Below are 8,016 nucleotides of genomic sequence, written 5' to 3'. Positions count from 1 at the left end.
GAAAAGATTATTTTCTGTAATCCTTAGGTTGAAAACACTTTAGTGTGATACTTATTTTAAAGTACTAAGAAACTAACAAAAATCATGTCATGCGAGTTAATTTCTGACGTCTTTGCTTTAGGTTTGGAGCTGTATGGGATGTTTCTGTATATTTCACATGCCCTGTATCCAGAAGTGGGCTAAAGATAGCCAGTTTCTTCTTTCTTCTCTGATGGATGATGATTTTGGAACGAGAGATTATCCTTGGCCTTGGTAACTGTTTCATATTGGTTGGATTTTAAGTTGCAGAATACATGAAAATTGTAGAACGTTAAGTTGCGTCATTGAAAGTTTCAATTTTATCCTTCAATTAGTCGTTTGGGTTATGAAGACTCATGACAATACAAACTTTGGAAGAATCATTAGTAAGGCAGTAAATTCAAGGATTGTAGTAATATCAGTATATTTTTTAAAACCATTATATTGCCAAAGTAAATTTCATCTAGAAATTGATATTCCATTTGATTCTATAATTACTGATTTGGCCATGAACTTACTACTTCTTGAGTTTAGTTATAAATGATTGCCCAGCTGTTGCTGGCTGGTAGGCAGGTTGCAACTTGAGTGATAGTTTCAACCTCCATTTCAATATTTTCTTAGTGAATGTAAGAGAAATTAAATTTGTTGAAACTTTGAGATTTTCCTAAAATAACTCTGTGATCTTAGGTGTATAGGGGCAATTGTTTTTATGATCATCATTAAACACTAATAATTTAAAGTTATAAAGTGATCATGTTATCTCAAAATTTAAGATGCTAATTAGTCACAAATCCCATATTTTAGTTTAGCAGTGGAAAATTTTTGAAAAATAAAATAACTGCTTTGTACATGAACTAATGAAACTAATAGCTTGATTAACTATAGTAAGCTGAGACTATATCAATACTACATATATTTCCAAAACATATGTGGTGAATCAGATAGAATTTCCTACAGTGGCATTTTTTTTCTTTTCCTATAGTGCAACATGAAATTCACACATCACTAGAGGAAATGGGATCAAAAATTAAAATATGTGCATCCAATGTATATCTAACAACATAAAATTTAGCTTGTTTTTATTTTTAAAGTATATTTAAAATTATATTTTTGTTTTAAGTATTGAATTAACACTATATCATGAATTTATATATGTTTAAAGTGTAGGGTTGGCAATGATTCTGCTGTAGCACTAAAAATAAAATATTGCTCTCCTTATAGTATAGAGATATACATATGTGCTGTCTATAAAGCATAAGTACTGTTTGTAAGACACTTATGAATTACAAAGTGAAATGGTATAAGATAAACTGTTGAGAAACAGTTAATCTATTCATACCACTATTTTTGTTAAAGTAGGACAATAGATTTTACTTTTTCCTGAAATTTAGTGAGCTTGGGAGAACATGCCTTGTATCTAAATCACTTAAATTTTGTGTATTTTGAATTAGAGAGTATTCTGTTCTTTTTATATTAAGACAATGTGGGATTCCACAGTGACCTTATGGTAATTTCTCCAGTAAGGCTGGTCATTAATTCATTGCATTTTCTGTAAAGCTTCTGCTTAACTTTCACTTCTCAACAACCAGTTATCTTCTAATTCCTGACAGAAGGCTCTGAAGACAGAAGCTTCTTCAATTCTGTTTATGATACTCATTTGAATGACATATTCATGAGTTGGCAAATGTGAAGCCATTGAGCCTGGCAAGGCTGATTATCATGTCTTAGCAAATGAAGAGAGCCCTAGGGCATTAAGAAATCTCAACCATTAATTTTGGTTTTGCCACAAGGCAGTTACATAAGCTGACAGTTTGGCAGAGGTATGATTCCTTGAATGCTCTGCACTGATTACCCCTGAAATATCATTAATATTGCTAAATTCTCAGTTACTCAGAGTCCAATTAAATAGCCTTCCTTTATGGAGGCAAAAAGCATAAATAAATTTTCTTGATACTAATATGATTTCTGTTACACTGCAACTTATCAAACTGAATATTCATCTTTAAACAAAAATAATAAAAAATATATTGAAATAGTGATTAGTTTCCTGAAAATGTCCTCTGTACAAATGACCATGATTTTGCCAGTGAAAAAGTCCTGTTAGTGAAGTAGACCTATAATTAAGACTTGTATTATGCCTCCAAATTTAACTTATTGAAATTGTGTGAAGATTCTCACAAATAGAAGACTGTTAAGATTTTTAATTGGATTAAACCTTGTGAGAACACATAAAACATTTTTCATAAAATAGACTTTAAAACAAGAAGATGTTTTATTAATAAAATTATTTTATAATTTTGTACTTAATATTTAATACTGCTTACATGCTGAATGGAAATGTGAAATGGAGGAGTTGCTTAAGTATTCAGAAATGATTATTTAGACTTTTTAATAATTAAAATTAGCCAATTAATTATAATTACTTAAAAGTTCAAGAGCAATATTAGAATCAATCATCTGAAGTGCATCTTTACTTAAGCTTTAACTTTGAATATGTTTTTATATTGCATAGAAACATAGCTTTTTTCCATGATTTTTTGAATTTAGATGAAATCTTAATCTCTACTAATGTTTAGGAAGAGACTAATAACTTGATTGTAACATGTATCTGCCTAGATATTAACTTCTAAATACTTGAATTATTTTTAATTGAATAGTTATACTTTTTTGTTTTTTATTTTGCATTTCCCACTTAAGCAAAGTGTGTTGGAAAAAGACTCTGAAATATATCGATTATCCTCACTTTAAATAAAGGACCACAAACCTTCAGGAAATATTTGCAATGTCCTACAATGCTTCTTTTTCTCATTATCAATCATTTCTTCTAAATTTGTTACTGATCTTTTTCAAAACTCCAATATTTTATTTGATTCAGGGATTATCTTTTTTTTATTTCAATGAGAAAATTTAAGCAAATAACAGAATTTACTTTCTCAGATGAACACCCAGTAATTTATCTGAAGCCCATGTGTGACTGTAACTGCCCCATGATAACTGCCAGAATTTTCCCTGTTGTGCAATAAATCGCATCAACTCTTAGAACTGAAGAACATTGTGAAGTCTTTTTTTTCCCCTTCCACTTCATTATGTTCCCCTTTCTTATGTCTACTGACCCTTATTCTTCAATAATAATTTGCATGCCAAATGAATTAGTCTCCCTGGAATATACACTTCTACCTCAAGATGCCTCTCCTTGATTTCTGATTATAACAAAACTCTTGAGGGCAAAAGTTGTACAAAACCTTTTTTTGGTCTCAATTACTTACTTACCTTTATCTTATTAACTAACTTAAACTTTGTTTTGCTACCATGTCACTGATGTGTTGTTTGCTATCAGCTTCGGATTTAGCCGCTCAAAAGTCCAGTCCTTCCTTCCTTCCTTCCTTCCTTCCTTCCTTCCTTCCTTCCTTCCTTCCTTCCTTCCTTCCTATTTCTTTCTGCTTCTTTTTTATAAAAAACAAAAATTCATCAAATATTAATATGCAAATATTTATTTTTCTATAAAAAACCTCTGTTGATTCATTAAGTACAATTATTTGAATTGTTATCAAATTTTTAACAGCTTCATGGATATATAGGTCACATATCATTTACCAATTTTAAATGTACAATTCAGGGCTTCTTACTGTATTCACAAAATGGTCAAATATTACCCCACAGATCTTAGAAAAAAATTTATAACTCCTAAAATAAACTACTTGCCCATTAAAATCTTTATTCTTTTCTCCTAGGTCTTCCAATATCTATCTGTGTTTCCAATACAGCCTACAATGGCCCATCTCTCTCAAATACAAAACAGACGCTGGAGCGGCAAGAGAAAGTCAAAGTGAAACAGGATATGAGGTCAATAATCACATCCTGTGTCATGTAACCAGGTGTTGACTTCAATTAGGGTCATAAACCAAACTGAACGGATCACTTATGGCTTCATTTATTTATTACAACAGTGCAAGCAAGAAGCATAAAGAACAGTACAAAATTCCCCATGCTGCACTTATTATCTCCCATAGAATAACATTGGTTGTCACGTGGATGTAGCACACACAGGGGAATTTTATTGTGTTGAGGATTCCTGGACATAAGACCTTTAAAAGGAGAGAGAAAAGAGAGAGTGCATTGAAAAAGTATTAAAATGAGGGGGAGAAAAGCTTGCCAGACCAGAGACTGATACAGGGTTTTTGGTAGAATTACTGAGGAAGTTGCTGAGTTTGATTGTGATTTGCCCCACAAGAATTCATTGTCAGAGCCTTTGCCTTTAGTGTAGTCATGTTCATAGGTGGTGGCAACTTTAGGAAGTGGGGCTTAGTCCAAGGAAATTAGTAATTGAAGGTAAGGGTCTAGGAAGTGAGTGGTATAGTTCTTGTGGGAGAGCCCACTTAGTTTCTGTGACAGTAGATGGTTACAGAAAAGCAGTGTTGACCTCTCCCCACTACCTGACCTCCTGTGTCACCATGTAATCACTCTTATAGATGCTACATCACTGTGATACCATTAACATGAGGCCCTTACCAGAGTTCAGACAGATGGATCATATTAATCTTGGAATTTCAGCCTCCAACTCTATGAAATGAATAAAACTGTTTTATTTATAACCTAACTAACCTCAGGTCATTTGTTATAGTAACTTACTAAATAAAAAAGAAGTGGTTTATTGAAGACCCAGCATAAAGTAATCTTCAAAGGAGGTGCCTGAGCTAAAATTGCAAAAATGCTTGTGAGCAGGATTGTCCAGAGTACCACAGAAATGCTGAAAATCTCCATGGAAAAGCTTTCTAGAAAAGTGAAATGCATTGCCTAAGCACTAAATTAGAGGTGGAAAAATAATTTTTACCAATGAGGCCAGTCAATGCCACATAATTATTCATGGTTAAACTAGAAAGACTACCCAAGATTTGACTTGAGGCAATGTTCTGATTCCACTAACTGACCTTGCTTATATTGCTGATCCCTGTCATTCATTTTCCCAGAAGAAATCACAGATAGTTTTTAAACATTGTTATATCATTATATGAATTTCTACTCTGGACTTCAGTTTCTTCTGTAAATGTGTAGAGGTCACATCTAGCTAAACTCCTTCATGTATTTTTGCTCACAATAATACATCCCCAGCCCTTTGCACATTTTTTTTTTCATGTCATTCGTTTATTTGCCCAAATATCATCTGGTTAAAGTATTTTTTTTTCTGACTAAACTACAAAAAGTAGGCTATCTCATTCTGTCAGTGTCTTTTTTACTGTCCTGTTTTTATTCAGTTATATAATTTTGTATATTTGTTAAAATTTTAGTTTAATGATAATGCTGTGTTTCTTAAAAGCTGATTTTTTAAATTTGGCTGAATCTTCATGGCCTAATACAATACCTTACCTACACTAAATTGTTGATAAATACTAGAATAAATGAATAAAATGAGAAATATAGATTTAGGTATTTTTCTTAGTTTTTCTAATTAGAAAAGTAGTTCTTAGAAATTTGATTTCTTTAAAAATTCTGCTAAGAGCAAGACAAAAGTACTGAAAAGGAGCACAATAACAGTACATGATGAAACCAAGACCTGTCATGTAAAGACACAAGATCCCAATGATGAATGTAACTGTACTGTATACCTAAAATGTACCAATAAACTCAATGAGAGAAAAAATAAAAAAACAGTACATGATGAATTTTAAAATCCATAGAATCTCCTAGATCTATATACCTTTGTTGTTTCTTTGGTTGATATATTTATACTATCAATATAATATGCTAGAAAGGATTAGGAATTTCAGCAAGAAAGCAATACTGCATTGCTACAACCTGGTTTTGAGTCTTTCTGAAATAATTCTCAACAGACATCTCCAAAATGCTGACTCTGATTCAAGAAAACAATCTTTCCTCAAGGTCCCAGCTCAAGAGTTGATTTGGTGATGTGAAGAACATATACAGTTTTGATTTATTGTATTACATTAATGATTTATTTTTTCTTAGCTTATTTGTTTATTGTATACTGGGAGATATTACAAATGATATACACAATGAATAAACATATTGAATAATATTAATAATTTAGCATTAATGTACAGAGAGGTAGTACCTGTACATGAATTTTTCATATTTAATTTATATGATCTAGCAATAAATATAGAATGTTCTTTATTCTTAAGTCATTATTTAACTGTGAGTACATGTTCCCATATGCTCTTTGCATTTTTTGTTTTATTTTATTTTGTTTTTTCTTCCAAGAGAAAAAGGAAGTCATACAAAAGAGATGAGTGACAAAGTGTAATAAATATGATTATTAAAAGACTGTTCAAGGTCCATGATTATATGATGATAAAAAATTTAAAAATATTCCTTTATCAACATTTGTGATTATAAACATGAAAGCGATGAACAACCATTTCTCAACAAAATCTGTTGGCAATGGCAATCACAGTGAGACTCACCAAGTTCCAAAGCATTTGATAACATCATATGGTCATGAAATAAAAAAAAAATAAACTGACCTGTAAAAGTAATAACACAAAACCTATTATTTAGTTACAGGAAGTTTCCTCAAGTCTTAAGAAAGAGCATGACTATCAAAGCAGGATGTAATAGTTTAATACTGCAAAAAATATGATATTCTGCCAAGAATTCACACTAAAATTTATGGAGGAACAGATTTTGTGAAATCATTAAATGCTATTCATTCTATGTGATGATGTTGTTTTATTGGATTTATTGTGTGTAAAATGATTCCATATGCTAATTTTAATGGGTAGAAGGTTCTGCCTGGAGTCTTTATGCATATGTGTAGGAATAGTCCCTTATGTTATGCTTGGGTTGGCTCCAATCTCATCAAATAGTAAAAAACGAACTTTAAGGTGAAATTAGAATTGCTACCAAATACTGATTCCTTCAAATATGAAGATTTTTATAAATACATTGAGTAAAGTGAGACAAAAATTTGTCAACCTGAAAAAGCAAGCTCATTCACAAAAATAAAGGAACACACACTGAGCATTTGGCAAGATATAGATAACACTTTATGAGAGCTAGCAACCATAAGTTGGTATTTGAATGTTGATGTTTCTAAATTTTTCAACAGCTTTGGAATTAGAATATATGGTACGACACTAAATCACAAAATGCAAGAACTATGTTATAGTTATATAATAAAGATGCGGAAAACTTGGACTGTTGAAATTATAAAGAACCTTTTATGAAGCTCTTTTGCAAGAGTAAGACTAGAAAGCTCAGTGATATAAACATTAAGTAAAACTTCAAACATGAATCTTTATAGCTGACAATCATGTTGTATTCAGTATTTCATAATTTGCAGCATTCGCTCCAAATAACTTTTTGTGTGGTAAATGGAACTTCATTAATTTATAGTTTTCAAAAATTAGATGTAATATAATTCATTGTTTGTATTTTCTCAGCACATTATATGTACCTTATTGGCTTCAGTGACAATAGTTCCATGAAAGATAATATTGTGGTTCACAGAGAATATCCAATTGGACAGGTAAAAAATTTTGTTATATTTTATCTATAAAATTTAACTTTAAATGTTTGATAATTTAATAATGAATTATGATTATATTTTACAAATACATTTTGTGGAAAAATATTGTAATATAGATTTTAAGTGATATGGTAAAATTTATGGTAGTTAATTAAACTGTATCAATAGATTTCTATGACATAATTTAGTGCTTAATAAATAATCTATAAACATTTCTTTAATGTTCAGGTATAGGTTGTTTTATTTCTTAGAAGGTTGGAGAACTCTAAGGCATTAAAATAGAGAAATGGTAATCCAACAACTGTAGCAATGGCTTCTTTGCACATGTGAGATTTTAAACTTGAGAGGAAAAAAATCTAACTCTTTAATTTATTGAGCAATGTGACTTAATTTTATGTCTACTTCCCCAACTAAAAAGATAATTTTGTTTGCTTGAAGTTATGTTTTGAATTCCCTCAAGTACCAAAAGAATCTTTGTAAAAAAAAAAAAAAAAAAAAAAAAAAAAAAAAAC

This window comes from Fukomys damarensis, unplaced genomic scaffold (assembly GCF_012274545.1).
Source record: "Fukomys damarensis isolate Sample0158 unplaced genomic scaffold, DMR_v1.0_HiC HiC_scaffold_38, whole genome shotgun sequence".
NCBI classification, from domain to species: Eukaryota; Metazoa; Chordata; class Mammalia; order Rodentia; family Bathyergidae; genus Fukomys; species Fukomys damarensis.
Note: the sequence above shows the minus strand (reverse complement) of the source record.